This window comes from Astyanax mexicanus, chromosome 7 (genome assembly GCF_023375975.1).
Source record: "Astyanax mexicanus isolate ESR-SI-001 chromosome 7, AstMex3_surface, whole genome shotgun sequence".
Lineage (NCBI taxonomy): Eukaryota > Metazoa > Chordata > Actinopteri > Characiformes > Acestrorhamphidae > Astyanax > Astyanax mexicanus.
In genome coordinates this window covers 872,673-892,500 of record NC_064414.1, presented here as the reverse complement: position 1 = coordinate 892,500, position 19,828 = coordinate 872,673, and positions in this window count along the sequence as shown.

Here is a 19,828-nt window from a genome sequence, read left to right as displayed (position 1 = left end):
CACACACCTGTCAACAATTAAAGTGCCTCTGATCAACTCCAAATAAAGTTTAACTGTTCTAGTAGGCTTGTCCTGATATTTTTGTAGCCACATCTTTCAGCACAAGCCATGGTCCACAAAGAGATGCCAGAGCATCAGAGGTATCTCATTATTCATAGATATCAGTCAAGTGAAGGCTACAAAAGTCATTAAATATACCATGGAACACTTTGAAGACTGTCATCATCAAGTGGAGAAAACATGGCACAACAAGACATTACCAAGAACAAGACATTTGACAAAAACTGATGATAAGACAAGAAGAAAATTGGTCAAGGAGGCTGCCAAGAAGCCGACAGCAGCACTGAAGGAGCTGCAAGAATTTCTGGCAAGTACTGGCTGTGTAGTACATGTGACAACAATCTGCCGACTTCTTCATATGTCTGTGCAAAACAAACATCCAGAAAACATCTAAGCTCTACTTAATTTTCCAAAAATTCATCTGATATCTACCAAACGCATGTGGGAAAATGTGTTATGGTTTAATGAAACCAAGGTTAAACGTTTTGAACATAATTCCAAAAGGTATATTAGGCGCAAAAGCAACACTGCTCGTCACCAAAAGAACACCATACCTACAGTGAAGCATGGTGGTGGCAGCATCATACTTTGGGGCTGTTTTTCTTCAGCTGGAACTGGGGCTTTATTCAGGGTGGACGGAATTTTGAACAGTTCCAAATACCAGTCAGTATTGGCAAAAACCTTCGGCCTCTGGTAGAAAACTGAAGATGAAAAGGAACTTCATCTTTCAGCACAACAATGACACAAAGGACACATCTAAATCAACAAAAGAATGGCTTCAGCGGTATAAGATTAAGGCTTTGGAATGGCCCAGCCTGAATCCAGACCTGAATCCCATTGAACATTTGTGGGGTAATCTGAAGAGGGCTGGGCACAGAAGATGCCCTCACATTTTGTCAGATTTTGAGCAGTTATGCAAAGAAGAGTGGGCAAATTTTGCCACATCAAGATGTGTCACGCTGATAGGTTCCTACCCAAAAAGACTGAGTGCTGTAATAGATGCAAAAGATGTTGCAACAAAGTATTAGTTATATGTATTTAACCAGGTGATTTTAAGTTTTTTGTTTTATATTTTTTCGCTGTAAAGATTTATGTTTGTTTTTCAATTGCATTGTACAGGTTATAGGTCACATTAAATGTGAAAAAAGTTATGAAATTATTTGTCTTGCTTTAATTTTTTTACAACACAAAAACCTGGCATTTGAACAGGGGTGTGTAGACTTTTTATATCCACTGTATATATACCAATGCCAGCATTCAAAATAATAGACAACAAACTGATGGATTGGTCACCAGTAATGTGGGACACTCATTTTCGTCAAAACCTGCTTTCACCTGTTACCTACTCACCTGATTGTAATGAATTTATGAAATGTTCCAAAATATGTGTTCTGTATTGTATTACAATTTCTTAATTCATTTTGAGAATTGAGCAGACTATTCTGCAGATGATGACTTATATGATGAAATTGTGCTGACATGTTTTGAAGAGAACAACCATTACACTGAGAACTAACCAATTAAGATAGATCAACAAGATGCATTCTTTTGGAAAATGTACTAAATGTAGGATGATTGTGTTAAGTGTAGGCTACTTGTACAAAACCATTTGCAAAGATGTACTAAGTGCTTGAGACATGTACAAAGCATTTGAAATGTGATGAAAGCAATGAGAAATGCCATTCTGTTATGAGAAACTGCAAGTTAGTTTGGGAATTTGTCCATGTTATTTTGAGAATGTCATCTCAGTTTCAAGAAATGAGCCAAACCAATGGAGAAAAACTGTATTGTGACGTTTAGCTCTAACCCAACTCTAGTTCTAAAGTTTATCATTTCTTGTAGATTTTTTAAAATATTTAATTTTAAGAGTAAAAAAAAAAAAAAAAAAAAAAAGTTGGAAGTGACTTTGCTCCCGCTTGATCCGCCGTATGCAAATTTTTAAGTTGTGAACTTGCTAATAGGCGCTCTTTCAGCTGCTGCCTTATTGCCTCCTTTCCAGTTTGATCTCAGACAGGAGTCTGTTCTGCATGGCGAGCTCATCTCCTGCACACTGTGTCTGAAAATCGCTGTCCTTTAATTAAGCTCAACACTTTCCGACATCTTCTAACAAGAGGCATCTTCACTCTGAAACTCTGCTCTGAATTAACGGCAGCGGCGTCGACCGGACAGTAAATAGTGACCTGCTGAAGCAACACCTCCAATTCTCCGACTGATGAGCATCTCAGGTACCTTCAGAGGCATTAAAATGTAAGACCCTGACTTGTTTTCGCGGCGGTGGGCTTCCATAAGTACCATACTTGTCTGGAGAACATGATTCTTTGTTTCTCACACTGTGGATGCTTAAATTACCCAGGGGATATCATTAGGTGCATTGGTATTCCCCGCGATCTGTTCTTTTGTATATATAAATCCTCGTCTCCATCGATCCTCGTATAAGAATACATTACGCTTTCCCGGCGCATCCCGTCTTATTGAACCCCCTCGTTTCATCTTCATACATACATGCATAACCCATTTACCAGCCACCAGGACCTTCAGTCTAAAGTTTTAACCTAACAAAATGCATATGCTTACAACTCAATTCCCCCGAAACCTCCCTGAAAATCACGTAAATTAATTTGAACAGTGCGGACGGAAGGGGCATCCTGTGCTTTCAAAATGAATAAGCTCAATGATCTGCTGTGTGCTGACAGTGCTAAATTATGGAGTGAAAAAAGAATTAAAAGATTACAGGAAGGTGAAATTTGAAGTAAGTGCAGGATTTATGCTTTAATTATGGTCACATAGAACTTAGGGAAATTAGGGAAACTTTGGCCAGTAAGTAATATTCATTTTTCATTTCGTCTAACAGCTCTAATAGGACATTCCTTTTAGTGTGCTTTATTTCTTGGTACAATGAGTGTTTAATCAACACTCATCAGTTTTAAAGCAGCAGTGTGTAGCACTTTGTAATTTCGTGTAATTTCGTGTTTTGAGCCACCAGTAAAGAACACGTTTTACACATGCATTTCTGGACAAGCTGAGAGACAGCGAACTGACATGTGGACAGAGGCTCTCTAACCCATCCTCGAGCAGTTTGGACTGTGCGTCTCTCCACTCTTTCTCCAGATTCTTGGTCTCTTGATTTCTAAGTAAAATGTAAAATTTACTGATGATCAGTGATGGTTTGGAGGGACATGTCTGTCATCTGCTGGTGTTGATCCACTGTGTTTTATTATCAAGTCTAAAGTCAGTGCAGTTTTGTTTTCCCACAAAATCTTACAGCACTTCATATCTTACAGCTTCCCTCTGCTGGCGACAACTTGTATGGAGATGCAGCTTTCATTTCATTTCATTTTCCAGCAGGACTTGGCACACTGCCCACACTGCCTAAAAAAAAGTACCACACTTTTTTTTTCTTTTGGGTTTTCATTGGCTGTAAGAGCTTCATCATCATCAACAATAAAAGAAATAAACTCTTAAAATAGATCACACTGTGTGTAATCTACATCTACAGGTGTTGGACAATGAAACTGAAACAGCTGGTTTTAGAGCACAATAATTGATTGTGGTGACGGACAGTTCTGGTGGAAACAGGAGAGTTGAGGTGAACATTGAATTCTGCGTGATTTGATCAGACGTGGTTTTATGTTTTTTGGATACAATCCGGGTTAGCACCCGAACATCCCTTTCAGACAGCTTCCTCTTACAGCGTCCACAGTTAATCCTGTTGGATGTGGATGGTCCTTCTTGGTGGTGTGCTGACATTACCCTGGATACTGTGGCTCTTGATGCATCACAAAGACTTGCTGTCTTGGTCACAGATGCTCCAGCAAGACGTGCACCAACAATTTGTCCTCTTTTGAACTCTGGTATGTCTCCCATAATGTTGTGTGCATTGCAATATTTAGAGCAGAACTGTGCTCTTACCCTGCTAATTGAACCTTCACACTCTTCATGCTCTTACTGGTGCAATGTGCAATTAATGAAGATTGACCACCAAGCTGCTCCAATTTAGCCATGAAACCTGGATTTTCTAACAGACTAAAAACAGTTGCTGTATTAAAATCTTTAAAAAGAAAGAAAGAAACAAAACATCTGCAGCATCTCCTTCTCCTCGCTCTCTCTCTCTCTCTCTCTCTCTCTCTTTCTCTCTTTCTCTTTCCTCTCGGACTCAAGGCCGATATTGAGGTTGTTCCAGCTGCTTTCCCATCTCCGCTCCGGCTCCCTCTCAGAACTTTATTAACAGAGATTTACTCCTGCGAGTCTCTCTCAGGCCTGCCTCGCATCTCAAACACCCACGCCCGTTCCCCAGCTGCCTGCTAAACGCACGGCTGCAGACGCCTGTGCAGCTCAATTTCAGCAACAAATGCCTCTAACGGAGGCTGGTTAGGAGCACCCCGGCGAGCCTGGGCCCTAAATTGAAGAGGAATTGGCTTTCTAACAAGACTCCAGAGCTCTGGTTAGCACTGACAAGCTGCTTTAAAAACACCACTATTAAAGCCCTCCATGGTCGACATGCACGTTTGGATTGGCCTCTGTTCTACTGAGGAGAACTTCATACACGGGAGGGAACCCAGGAAGGAATCCGTCTAGACGCTTCTATACGGCAGAGTCTCTTCTCTGTAAAGATTTTCCAAGATTTTCTTTTTTCATGCTGTCTTTCCTACACTTGCTAATCATCACTGCAGTTGAAAGAATGATATTTTTTCCTTTATTCTCAAGGAAATATATAATAAACTACTGTATTAAACTGCCAAAGCAGGGGTTTATTCTCCCAAAAGCAGCTCAGTTTCCTATTTTAGCGTCAATCCAAGATTAAAGTGTCGTTTAAGGTGTTTTTGTCCATCCTTCCATTGCAAAAACTTGACTCAACACTGTAGTTCTGAAAAACACGACTTTTAACCCTTTGAACTCTAGGCTGTTTTGGTGTGTTTTAGTTTTTTCTCCATTTTTGTTTTTTCAGTTCCTCTTTCAGGTCTTATAACACAGTAATTATATCAGACAGACACATGCCCTGATCTCTTTTACTCCAGAAGACATACGGCTGCTCAAAAATATCATCATTTAAAATGTAAAAGGAAGCAGAATTGTTCTATTTTCCTGGAACTGATCATGTTTTGCTCAAAAATTTTGAATGTATAGACTTTAAATATATTCACACCTAAGATATCTTTTCAAAAATGGTTAGACTAGAGTGTTTATGAGTTGAAAGCATAAGAATATTGATGGTTTGAGTTCATTACATGTTTTATTAATTATTCCTTTCATAAAATGCGCCAGAGTCAGAGCTCTTCTGGTTCTTAAAGGGAATGATGAGCAAGAGCCTCTCTGATTGGTCTATTTCACATTAAGCCCAAAATTAACCACACCCATGATTGATTAAGATAATTAGTTCATGACTTTTGCACATTTTGAGCTGCACAAGGCAGATTTTTTTTTTTTTTTTCGTGCCCTCACGATACCAAAGACACACCAATACATCATAATTGGCCGATGCGCTATAGATCGCTAAAATAGGGCCCTAAATGTTTAATCATTTATTGTTCCTGGTAACTTTTTTTTTTTTTTGCAATCCCACACTTTCTTCTACATGCAATTTTTTCTAAGATAAATGCACATGCATAAACCATTTATGAAGCACCGTATCATTTACTGAGAGTGATACTCGTACTCATCCCTTATGTAACTGGACCCTTGAAAAGCGATATGCCTCCATATGCCGGTGCAGCGGTTAGCTGGAGAGCTGAATTCGCCGCAGTATGGGGCTGTTCACACAAACGCAGGTCAATAAGTCAGTCCATTAGCGCTGGAGAAGAGCAGGGCATGGTGAAGAGAGAGAGAACCGGCTCTGTTGAGAGGCTGCTGCAATTGGTTTGAACACTCCTTCACCGTGCACCCGTTAGCCTCGCGCGCTACATTACCCACAGGCTAGCGTAACTCTTAAGGCCTGAACCACGCAGTGGTTCCTAATCTAGTTCACACTGTTTCACTCAGTGATCATGCACTATTCAGTAAGAAGATTCAGGGTGATTAGCCCCCCCCCCCCATACCCCCCCCCCCCCCCCAAGTGATGTAGGTGCAGGAATAAGTGTTTCATTTAGCAACGTACACTGAAAAAAAATGATGCGTAAAATTTACTTTTAAAAAGTTTTGCAACTTTCTGCATTCGCTAAAAATTAAATTAAATTTAATTTCAGATAAATTTAAGTAACTTCAACTCTGTCCGCCTGTTAGTGACCTCTGCTGTAGAGTATCTTCTTCTCCTCCTTTATCTCCTCCTCCTCCTTATTTTCCTTCTTCTTCTTCTCCTCCTCCTTCTTCCCCTTCTTCTTCTCCTCCTTCTTTTCCTTCTTCTCCTCCTTTTTCTCCTTATTTTCCTTCTCCTTCTCCTCCTCCTTCTTCTCCACCTTCTCCTCCTTACCTCCTTCTTCTCCTGCTCCTTCTCCTCCTTCTTCTCCTCCTCCTTCTCCTCCTCCTCTTTCTCTTTCTCCTTTTCCTCCTCCTCCCTCTCCTCCTCAACCTTCTGCTTCTTCACCTTCTCCTCCTCCTCCTCCTCCTCCTCCTCCTCCTCCACCACCAGGGCTTTAGGAGGACCCGGCTGCTGTTAGCTTCACCCTGAGCTCCGCCGACAGCATGTTCCACCACTTTCCATGTTAGTCCAGGCAATCTACCATCGGTTAATGTGACAATCTCCCAGAAGCACTCTCCACAAATGCAGGCCAGCTCAGCGGCAGCACGTCACGTCTGCACCACGCCGCTTCCGCCGCCCAATTTCCCGCGGGAGCGCGCCGGGCCTGCGAGGAGCCGGGTGGTATTAGGAGGAGACGGAGGGAGTCACGTCTGGTAGCGAGTCCTCGCGGTAGCTGGGAGTGAAAGAGGGGGAAGAAGGAGCGCGACAGAAAAAAAAAAAAACTTCCTCTTTAATTTGCAGGCCCTCTAAAACAAAAGCGCGGCTTAATGAATTGGAAATGGTTTTATTCACTGGAGGACATGAAGCCAAACATGGTGGAGCACAGGCCCGCGCGGCGTGGAAATTACTTTCAGTGCGTCCGGGCTCAGCGCTAGCACTCGAGTGTAAATGAGATTCCAGACGTGAGCTGCTTAAAATGCAATGAGACCCAAACAGTGCTGCCACTTCACTGCCAGAACCCTGCGCCGAATAAAAGCGCCGGCGTCTGATCTCACCGGTATCTGATCTCACGCGAACGCTGCTGCTCTGTGTCGACCCGTACGCACGGCGGCTGGAACGCTTTCTAGCAGCTATGCTTTACATGCTGTGTTGGTCTTTATCATGTCCAATTTCTGTCTATTATCTACTTTATCCTTAAGTACGTATGTAAGTACATAAGTAAGTACATACGTAAGTAAGTAAATAAGTAAGCGCATAAGTAAGTTAGAAAGTAAGTAAATAACTAGGTAAGTAAATAAGTAAGTAAATAAATGAGTACGTAAATAAGTAAGTAAGTATGTAAGTAAGAAAGTAAATAAGGAAGTAAATAAATAAGTAAGTAAGCATGTACGGAAGTGTGTAAGTAAGTAAATAAATAAGGAATTAAGTAAATAAATAAATAAATAAATAATTTAGCATAGCTTTTCACAAGAAATTCATTTTAAAATTACAAGAACAAGCTGATTACAGATAATTATTTTAATTTTTTTTTTTTTTTTTTTTGCCCGCCACCGCCCACCTCATTGGAGATCAAAAACCTCAGTTCTATAAATTGGAGCTTCTAGTAAAGTGGATGGTGAGCGTTCCAAATCAAATCCCCAGAGCTTTGTGTTTTGTACACATGTGGAATCGACTTCATTCAAAGAACCAAAGAGCAGGAAACTCCGGCCCTCACTGAACGGAGGGAGGCAGGAGAAATCAGTGAACGCTACGCGGTTAGGAACCTTCATAAAGAGCAGCTGACTGATTCTTTTCTATTTTATTTGATTTTATTTTATCAGCCAAATCAAAATCCAATCAGTCTGCTGCTCTGCCTCGCCTAGACACCTCCTGCTACTCCAGATTTTTTCTAACTTTTCTATTTGTCCTTTCTGTTTGTTTCTGTAATGCCGAAGCAGCCAATCTAACCGCGGTACGAGGAATGCAAATTGGCTGGCGCTCGCTGAAGGACGACTAGATTACGAGCCGCTCGGAAAAACCCTGGAAAACGCAGATGCAGCTTCAGTTCTGGAGACAGAAGAAAAGCAGGCCGGTCTCAGTGTGGAAACACAATCTCTCAGTAGAGAAAGCTGGAATGAAAAGATCTGATAAAAGAAGCAGGACAGTGCCCAGATAGGCGGGCAGGGCGAGCGCGGGCGCGGGAAAAGCAGGATAATACACCGGCGGGGTGGCTCTTTATACCGGGGGTGTGAAATGTCACCTGTTATGAATCCCTTTCCTTTGAGTCGTGCACTGAATGTCAACTACGGCAAATATTTCATTTCTTTATAGACTGATATGACCGGTGATCCCTTCAGCACCTGCACACACAACTGCCACACACAGTGCCGCACCAGAGAGGGTAAAAATTAAATTAAAATTTCTGTTTTAACATCGGCATCCATGAGAAAACAGCCCAGTACAAATAGAAAAATATATGCAATTTATCCCTTTCTTGTCTACAAATGAATGTAAAAGTAAAGCACCAGTGAAAAATTGTGACATCACACCAGTGCATTTTTGTGATGCTATGAACATAAAGTACTGTAGCTTCAAATGCATAATTGTGACATCACACCAGTGCATTTTTTTTGTGATTCTACAACCGTAAAAGTACAGTAGTTTCAAATGCATAGTTGAGTTGTGACATCACACCAGTGCATTTGTGTGATGCTTCAACCATAAAGTACTGTAGCTTTAAATGCATAATTATGACATCACACCAGTGCATTTGTGTGATGCTTCAACCATAAAGTACTGTAGCTTTAAATGCATAATTGTGACATCACGTCTTGGGTAAGTGTAATAATTCTACACTGCTTTTTTTTTGTTGTTTAATACTTCCTTTGCTTGAGTGACCCTCTGACCCTCATACCCTCACCATCCGACTCTTCGTCCCTCATGATAATTACTTTCCTTTCATGAAAGCTCTTTAAATCAGCTGCTATCTCCACAACTTTGTATTCTCTGTGGCTTTTCTACATTACAAAGGACAGATCAGTGGTGCAGATCATCTGCCTGGGAATGGCCTTCATGAAGTAGCTGCTTTAATATCTAAACCAGTGGTTTAATTAATGTTAGTATAAATACGACTGCAAATTTAATTCCTTAATGTGGCATGGCACATTAATAGCATGTTTAGCTTTTAATAATTCAATAGGAGTGGTCCAGACTGGTCATGTAGATGGCGCTCTTTCCCCTCTTTCATCACTCCTAGGGTGATGTGGATCAGCACAAGGCTGCGTCTGTGAGCTGATGTATCAGAACCACAGAGTTGCTGTAGGCACTTTCCTCCGAGCGTTAGTGCTGTGATGCTACTCTGCAAAAAAGATTAAAAAAGAGGCGGAGTCTGACTTCACATACGTATGTCGGAGGAGGCATGTGCTGGTCTTCTTAACCCTCCTGGTGTTGGGGAGCATCACTAGTGATAGAGGGGATATACAGCTGAGAAGTAGCTGATTTGGGTGGAAAATGTGAGAAAATTGGAAGTAAATCCATAGCAAAAATTCTCCTTAAATAAAAACACCTGTTAAAATGAAACTCCCAAATGGACAATTTTAAATTATACAAAAGCAATAATTAAACAACTGAAAAGAAAAAGAAGAAGAAAAAATAGCAGATATTTGTTTAAGTGCTATTTATACCAAATCATATTTATACCAGATGTGATGCCAGGTTATTATCATTTATTTATATATTTTTTTAACATTTTTCACATTAAATTACTTAATTATACGCTGTTTTCCGCAGGAGTGCAGGTGTGTTTTGAGCTGTTGTTAAATTGCTTGGTTTATTTCTCCAGTCGATCTTAGAGATTTATTTTTAAGGCCAAGCAGATATATTAGAGATAAGAGTTTTTGTAATTAATTATAGCGTAAATCAGGCTGATATCCAGTCATTAGTGCCTTAATTGGTGGGATTTTCCATATATCATTAGCTCAGAAATGTGAGTACAGCTGGTGGGTTCCAAAAAAGCTAAATTTCCCCAAACACCAATTCTCCAACAATCTCAACTCTCTAACTCACTGACCTTTTCATATTTCTCCCACAGATACCTTCTTTTATAGTAACTGTTGCCAGGTTTTACACAATCTGGCAAAATTCCCATTCAACCCAATTAGAAATAATGACACATTGCATTTTTAAAATACAAAACACCTTTATATAATATCAAAACACCTTTATATAATCTGTGTTATTTAATAACTCATATCCTATTACTGCCTCTAGGTGTCTGAGCTCTGAAGGTGTTGAATCCTAATGCTTTAGCTCTTAGATTCTCTGCTAAAATAAAATGTGCAGACCAAATCATGAAACCTGCAGACAGGAAGCTTTTTTCAGGAAGCACTTCCATCCACTACTTAAAATGGGTTCTAGATAATCCCCAATAGCTCTATCTGTGTATAATATTCGGTGATAAACAGCTGTTTTTAGCATCAGTAGATTGCGAAAAAGCTTATTTTCTACAGTACATTAAATTCCCACAGAATTAATATACTAATACTAGCGCATCTCAAAAAATCAGAGTATCATTGAGAAAAAAGTTTACTTCAGTTCAAAATGTGAAACTTGTATATTATGTAAATGTATTAAACACACAGAGTGATTTATTTTAAGAGTTTAAGAGTATTTATTTTATTGCTGATTATTGATTATAGCTTACAACCAATGAAAACCCCAAAATCTGTGTCAATTGGTACTCTTGGCAGTGTGGGCAGTGTGCCAAGTCCTGCTGGAAAATAAAATCTGCATCTCCATAAAAGTTGTTTTCAGCAGAGGGAAGCTGTAAGATATGAAGGGCTGTAAGATTTTGCGGGAAAACAAAACAACTGCACTGACTTTAGACTTGATAATAAAACACAGTGGATCAACACCAGCAGATGACAGACATGACTCTCCATCAAAAATCATTTCTAAGAAAATTATTAACTCTTGATGTGAGTAAACCAAGAGCCAACTGCAAGTCTGTGGGGATATTGTCAAGGTCAACCACCAAAACCTCAGTTTTGTCCTTATAAACTAATTTAAGTTCTTAACAGCATCAATGCAATTGTTAATTATTAATAGTGCAAAAAAATAATGATTGTGTTTGGAATTATAACAAAAGACTGATCAGTGAAATTCCAAATGCATCCCCAGCTCACCACCGTAATCATCATGCTCATCATCTCTTAATAAATGCAGTGCGTAATGTGATCCTTTTACAGTAGATCAGAGCAACTCGCTGCCCTTTCCCGAAACACCATGACTTCATACGGACTCATCTCACAGCTTAGTGGAATAAATCCCACAGATAAATCATAGATAAGTCATTCTCTCCCAAACGCAGGAGCTCTCCGCCCATCCAGCGGGCTGTGATGAAAATACCAAAACGCTAATTAACCAAAGCTATCTCCGCAATGATTTCAGAATAAACGCTAATACAGTTCTGAAAGCAATTAAGTGAGTCTGTAATGGTAAAACAAATGATATCACAAGGTTAATTGGAAGGGAATTAAAATTCAGATTATGCTGATTAGACTGTGGTATGGTCAGAGGAGAATGAGGCCTGGAAGAGAGAGGGACAGAGACAGAGATACTGAGAGAACATTGGGCAGCGAATCTCACTTCCAAACTAAACTTCACGAAATATAGGACACCACAGTGAATTTAACCCTTTAACTTACGCTTAACCATTTGGGTGTAGCATATTCGAGCCAGGGTATTTTAGGGAGTTTTCACACCGGCATTTGGTTTGGTTAAAACAGGCTCTGGTTGGTTTGTACCATAGACTGTATATAGCTGGACGGAGCATCGTCTCTCAAAAGTGAAGCCACCACAGGTCGGGCGCCCCCTGCTGTTCGGTTGCAGAAAGCTGTGTAACCCCACCCATCCTCATAGGTTTTAATGGCAAAACAGAACAACTTACAATCACGTTTTTTTTCTAATATATTGTAATTCTACCTCCTTTATTTAAATGCAGCAGCTTTAGTGTAACCTCTGCTTATATTGTTAAATTTTTATATCCCCACAGAATTATTTTTTTAAAAAGTTATTCAGCTCTATTCAAAAAAGGTGTGGTTATTGTAAAAGGGCTGGTTATGGGCGGGACCAATAACAGACCGTCAGCTCCACTCCGCCCCGCTCTGCAGCCTGTGACCTCGAGGCAGCCCTCAGGGGCGGGGATATTTAAATGAGTAGGCTGTCTCTCCACAGTCTTTCTCCCTCCTCTGGACTCTACTGCGCTCTACAGACTCGGGTGTCAGGATCGCCAACATGGCGGAAGATTTTGGCTTCATTTTCATTGAATGAATGGGAACGGCGACACGGCGTCCATCTTTTTTTACAGTCTCTGGTTTGTACTCTTAGTGCGGTTCGATTGAGAAGGTATGAAAACAGTAATCACACTCAGGTGCGTATCTAAACAACAAAAAGAACGTGATACGGTCTTGATCTGACCCAGCTATCAAATATACTACTTTTATTTAGGCTAACTTGCTGATAAGGCGCAGTTTAATCTGCTGTATTGCAGCCAGATAATGCTAATCACCACAGCTATGAAGCTACAAACGCTGTCTCTGCTGCTGCTCCATGCTGTTCACACACACGGTCTGTGCAGTGTTCACTAGTCACAGCCGAGCAACTCTGTTTACTACTACGTGTACATCTGTGCTGCACGTTTATGAGTTCTGATGAATGGAGTAATGCAATATTGAACAACAATATTGAGCTTGTTGGTGATAAAGGTGTAGACTACAGTAATCTCTTGTTTATGTGGTTCTTGACGTAGTGCGTCTGAGGAATTGCAAGGCTTGTGCCCTTGTCCTTTATTTTTATTATTTTCTTAATGATATTATGGGAGTAGATGGAAAAAAAACTAAATATAGGTTTTAAACTAGTAATCAGTGAACTTAAGAGACTGAGAACCTTGGACCTAAAAAATGCAAAGAAACACCCCTGGTATCTATTAAAATTTTAAATATGTAATAATGTAAAATCTGCTAGTTATTAGGTGTAGCTTTAAAAAAACTGTCAGAAAATGTTATCTATGCTGTGATTCACTTAATTTTGATGTAAATTGTTTTTATCTGTTATGTTTTACAATTTTTTAAATAAAGTTCATTTAAAAAGGGAGAAAACTTTTGCACCCCATTCAATATATTTCATGGTTGAATAAATCAACAATAAAACTTCATGAATCAGAACAAATAGTCTGCAGCTGGAACACAATAATTGAATAATGAATGAACAAACAAAAGAAAAATCTATACATACATACAGATAACAACAAAGTTGCACACTGCACAGCAATATCAGCAATTTTGTATTTTTATATTCTTGGGCTCTTGTAGCCCTTGTAGCTCAAGGGCCCAGACAATTGCTTATACACCTCAAGTAAGAACCAGCCTTGCCCAACCTCTGGTTTATTGATGAGGCTTTGACAGCTTCACGGAAAAAACATCGGTAAACGCTCTCAGATCATCTCCCGTGAAAAGTGCAGCGGTTCTGGGGTTTCTCCGAAATGCTGCATTTTTCAAAGCGAACGTGTTCTCGCTCGTCCAACATCTCACTCTCAGCCTCTACCTTTGGTTAGCCTGCACTTACCCTCTCACATTTATCCGAGTGCCCGTCAAATAGGCCGAACGCCAGCGCTTAGCTCAAAGCGCTTTAGCGCTAATGTTTAGCAATAAGACAGAAAGACAGCATGAACTGTGTGAACCTACGAATGCAAGCTCAGAAGAGCAGAAATGAAAGATTCACCAGGAGCAGTGCTACGGTGTGCACTAGGGCGTGCTGAAGCTCCTCCTGAAAGAACAGCCAAGCCTGAAATATCCTTAAATTTCATGAACAGGGTTTTGGGATCACTTTAAATTTGTATTCTGAACAATGAAATGTAACTACAATATAATCTAATCCAGTGGCTTCTAATTCGATCCATTTTTCTTTCCAATTTGAAGCTCAGGGTGTGTGTAATTTATATGTGAAAGCCATAGATAAAGCATCCCAAGGAGCACTGTTAAATCTTTCATCCAAAAAAGAATTATTTTACAATTTTACCTACCAAGACATGATCATGATCATGATCCACCCAAACTGACAGATCCAGCAAGGAGAGCACTGTCCAGAGAAAGAGCCAAGAGACCCATGGTCACTGTGGAGGAGCTGCAGAGATCCACATTTCAGGTTCTGATACATCAGCTCACAGATGCAGCCTTGTGCTGATCAACATCACCCTAGAAGCCTAGGAATAATGAGGGGAAAGAGAGAGCGCCATCTACTCTACTGTACCCACCCAGAGAGAGCAAGGACCAACTGTGCTCTCTCAGGGCTCCGGCAGCTGAAGGCAAGCTGCATGACCAGGATTGCAACCAGTGAACTCCTGATCATAGTGGCAACAAAAAGGTGTTGCATAAACATATTCCTTCAATGGTTTAATTTACAGTTTAATCACTAATGAGTCAAATCTGTTCATACATGACGTTTTTACTAGAATGTGTCTGCTGATAATTTGCATTATGCAATTATAATAATGGATGATGGATTTTTTTTTTTTTTTTTGCATTTAGCGCTTTGTCTATTAGAGAATGGTTATAGTTGGAGCTGCAACACTGATTCAGAATGTGAACTGAACCCAGGATGACAGTGAACCAGCATCACTGCCGTGCCCTTGAGCACGCCGGTCCAATCAAGGTAAAGTGTGAGCTGCTTCTTTTAGCAATACTAAGATGTACAATGTGACATGATCTATAACACTCTGAGTAATACAATAGAAGCGCTTAGGCAATATGAGCTATTGGAGGAGTCTCGTATTTCCCAAGATTACAGTAAAAAGAACCCGACGCTGTCATCACAGAGGCAGCATCCGCAGTGTAAAACGCCTCGGTCTGATCGATTCTCCTTCCCCCCCTCCCCCGGCCGCTCTCCCGCAACACTAATATATTTTCATATCACCTCTGTAATCAATGCTCCTCACAATATATCCTTCAGTTTGCATTTCTGTATGGAGGATATTGGGTTATAAATAGATTATGAATGCCTGGCTGGATGCTATAAGCTTCTAAAGAAGCCAGACATTCAGGCCTGTAAAGATCTTTAATAGTGCTGCAGCCTTTGTTGGTGTTTGGTGCCACAAAAGCTTCCTAGAAGTTGAGCAGTTGTGGACTACAATAAACCGACATACTCTGCACTATACTATACTGTAGCTTGAATAAGTTTAGCTTAGTGCCACTGAGATGCAGGGTTAAGAACTAAGCATACTGTGGACAAATTCTCCATTATCAGATCCTATTTTACCCCTTCTCCCTATTGCTTAGTAGTCTTACCTCTTAGTTGTGCATTCTTATAATGCAAAGCGAGGATGTCCTGAATTTAGGTGGGATAGAGGCAAAAAGTGTTCTGACAGCTGCTGTGATAATTTAACAAAATTATATACATACAGGCTTTGGACAATGGAACTGAAACACCCGTCATTTTAGTGTGGGATTTTAGGTTTCATGGCTAAATTGCACCAGTAAGAGCAGAGTGTGAAGGTTCAATTAGCAGGGTAAGAGCACAGTTCTGCTCTAAATATTGCAATGCACACAACATTATGGGAGACATACCAGAGTTCAAAAGAGGACAAATTGTTGGTGCACGTCTTGCTGGAGCATCTGTGACCAAGACAGCAAGTCTTTGTGATGCATCAAGAGCCACGGTATCCAGGGTAATGTCAGCATACCACCAAGAAGGAGCAACCACATCCAACAGGATTAACTGTGGATGCTGTAAGAGGAAGCTGTCTGAAAGGGATGTTCGGGTGCTAACACGGATTGTATCCAAAATAAAAACATAAAACCACGGCTGATCAAGTCACGCAGAATTCAATGTGCACCTCAACTCTCCTGTTTCCACCAGAACTGTCGTCACCACAATCAATTATTGTGCTCTAAAACCAGCTGTTTCAGTTTCATTCTCCAACACCTGTATATAAATATATATATAAAATAGACTAGCTATTTATCGTGCCTTATGAACTGTGATCATAATGCATAATTATTTGTATTTATAAGATGTTATATGTCAATACCAAGAACCTTAACAAAAAAAAAAAAGATGTTGGCACGGTGTTGTAATAATGACCCCTGTTGTAAGATCTGGTTCTTGGCGGTGCAGGCACCGTTAGGTCTGTCAGACCGCGAGAGTTTCAGGAGTTCCGGTTCAGTCCGTCGCCGCTGCCTGTGCCGTGTCTTCATTAGCTTAACAGTAATGAGGAATCGCTCAGAGGAAGACGTGATAACGTCTCTTTTCCCATTAACACGGAGACTGGACGTATTTCCACAGGGGCCGTGTGCTATCCGACGGCCAGTGAACTGTTGCGGCGGTGCAGACAGGCGTTCGGAGGTGGTGTGAGCTGTGGAATAATTGGCTGGGAGATAATATGTTGTGAGACGTGTTCCACTGAACGCATGACTGCTTTGAAAAGTGAATACTGCTGTACTCCTCATGCTGTATAGGCTGTGATTGCTCTGAGGCATCTGCTGTATTCTTCGTGCATTAAATGAGTCTTTCAAAGGATGGAAATCCACAGTTATTCCACTTGAATGTATAGATATATTCACCTCTCATGAGTTGAGTTACTCTGTTAGTTAAAGAGGCATTAAACCCTAAACCACATCCGGAATGTGTTCCTCTGAAGTTATGAAATATACTTTTTATTAAATTTTTTAGAAACCTTTACTAATCTTTAAAAAACACTTTTATTGCGGTCATTTCGGCCTCGGCAGCGCCCTCTCAGGTTCAACTGTGCTATAGGCGAGGATGATGCTTCAAGATGCAAATCAGTCAATCAATAATATCGGCCCCATGGTGACATCCAACAATCTGCATCTCAATCAGCCCTCCCTCCTGCCCCACCTCTAAACCCATACATCACCCAATGCCCCTCCCAAACTCCCCCTCCCATTGTTTAGCCTTTTTCAAATTTGAGCTGAGGATGGAGTCAGCTAAAATCAGGAGGTTTAGTTGCCAATTAAAGCAATTGAAAGTCAGTACTTGGTTCACTATCCATCATTTTCTTTCTAAAATCATTGGTCAGTGGTGGCTCTTTGAACATTTTCCACATTCTGTCACCTTACAACCACAAACTTAAATGTATTTTACTGAGATTTTAAGTTATAGATCAACACAAGGTGGAAGAAAATGATACGTGGTTTTTAAAATGTTAGTCAAATAAAAAATATATAATAATAATAATAATAATTTGGTAAAGTATTCACTCTGAAACACCTTAATAAAATCCAGTGCATTCAATTGCCTTCAGAAGTCACTGAATTAATTGATAGCCTCAATATAAATATAAACACCTGTCCTGTAAAGGCTTCAGTGGTTTGTTAGAGAAAGCTAGTAAACAAACAGCATCATCCAAAAATGGAAAATGTATTATACAACTGCAAACCCACCCAGACTGACAGATCCAGCAAGGAGAGCAAAAAGAGCACTGCTCAGAGAAGCAGCAGCCAAGAGGCCCATGGTCACGCTGGAGGAGCTGCAGAGATCCACAGCTCAGGTGGATCAGGAGAATCTGAACTCTTTCACAATTCCAGCCCCATGAATCCTGACATTGCCATCTTGGAATATGAAGGAAAAATCAATTGATGGAAGAATTACTTGGTCTATATTCAGTATATTCAGGTAGTCAGCCAATGATTTATAAAGAAAGATCATTACAAGAAAATAATCAGAGGTGCCCAAACGTTTTCAAACCACCGTAACAAGCAAGGCCTAAACTTTCTCATAAATCATTTCTGATAAGTCAGACGGGATGCTGCAGCGTGTCCTGCTGACATATCGTCCTGCTCCTCCAGGCTGTAAGACACCTTTAATGAACACTCAGCGACATGACACCGAGCTGCCCCATCCTAACCACAGTCACACTCATCCTTGAGCTTTCATCTCGTTTCATCATCGGCTTGTGATGCTGCTGGAGAATGACCATGACTTTGTTTCGTAGAGTTTGACAATTTAGTGACAAAGGAAAAGAGAGAGAATGAACCAGAGAATGAGAGACATCAATGTTATTCCTTCCAAGAGTAAAACTGAAATAAATGATGAGTAAAAGTTACTTTAAAAAAGTTTCACAACTTTCTGCATTTGCTGTTTTTTAAGTAAATTTAATTTCAGATAAATAAAATTAAGTAACTTCAACTCAGTTTCAAGACTTGTTACATGTTACACAGAGTAAATAAGTGATTATTATAATTCCTAAAATGTAAATAGTTTTAGTTAAAACACACATATTACACTGTCTCAACACATGGATGGCATTTAATGCATGCTAAAAATATTTTTAAAAAATCAGGAATTATAATATATTATGTATCATAAATGATTTGAGTAATATTGTATAAATGAAGTAATTTTAATTAGGTAATATTGTATAAATGAAGTAATTGTAATTAGGTAATATTGTATAAATGAAGTAATTGTAATTAGGTAATATTGTATAAATGAAGTAATTGTAATTAGGTAATATTGTATAAATGAAGTAATTGTAATTAGGTAATATTGTATAAAGTAAGTAATTGTAATTAGGTAATATTGTATAAATTAAGTAACTGTAATTAGGTAATATTGTATAAAGTAAGTAATTGTAATTAGGTAATATTGTATGCAGAAATGAAGTAAAGTTTACTAAAAGAAAGGATTGACTGAAGTTCAGTTCACTTATTTACTCTGTGTAACTCTATTTAAGTCTAGAAACGGAGTTGAAGTTACTAAAAGTTACATTCAATTAAATTTACTTTAAAAATGCAAATGCAGAAACTTTTTTTAAGTAAATTTTACTCATCATTGAGACTTGCACCAGCTTCTCAGAGGTTCAACGTGCCTTGCTCCCTTGAGACTTTTATTCATATGTACTCCTAAAACAACTAAATTTGATAGTTTCAGGTTCTATACTATTTTATATTATTAATAGCACATATAAAAAGACTTTTCTCACTACAGTAAATCTTTGGGTCAGTTCCCTCTTGGTCAGTTGTTGAGCTGGCTGGTTGTTGATTTTGCACTTTTCCAAGATAAATAGCAAGATGTAAACTTTCTATTTAATGAATTTCTGCTGATCAGAGTTAATAGGAATAATTACTGTATGTTAGAAACATTTCCGCCAAACTTTAGATGTGCAGAACTTAACTCAATATTTCTACAGCACAGCAGAGCCCCTGAGATCCTCCAGCAGCAGAACAGCTCAGCTGATCTGGGTAATTTCTGAAGATGCCGGCCTCGGCCCTCTCGTGTCAGATGGGTGTGAGCATGCGGACCCTCCGGGGTGCCCACCAAAGACTCCCCCAGCCGTCCACCAGCCGCAGCGCTTGGATGGAGCTGCCAGCCGGCTACTGTAATTAACCAGTTCTCTAGTGTCACTGTGCATTTCAGCTCCTATCTCCTGTCTTATTAGCTGCGTGTGTGTGTTTGTGTGTGTGTGTGTGTGTGTGTGTGTGTGCGTGTTTGTCTCATCATCAAAGAAATAGTTGCAAAAATAGGAAGTGTGGAGGAGTTCTAATGCTATTTAGCAGGAAAATCAATAAATGATTAAACATTTAGATTGATATGGGGTTTGATTTTTTAAAGTAAATTTAATTTCAGATAAATTTAAGTAACTTCAACTCGGTTTCAAGACTT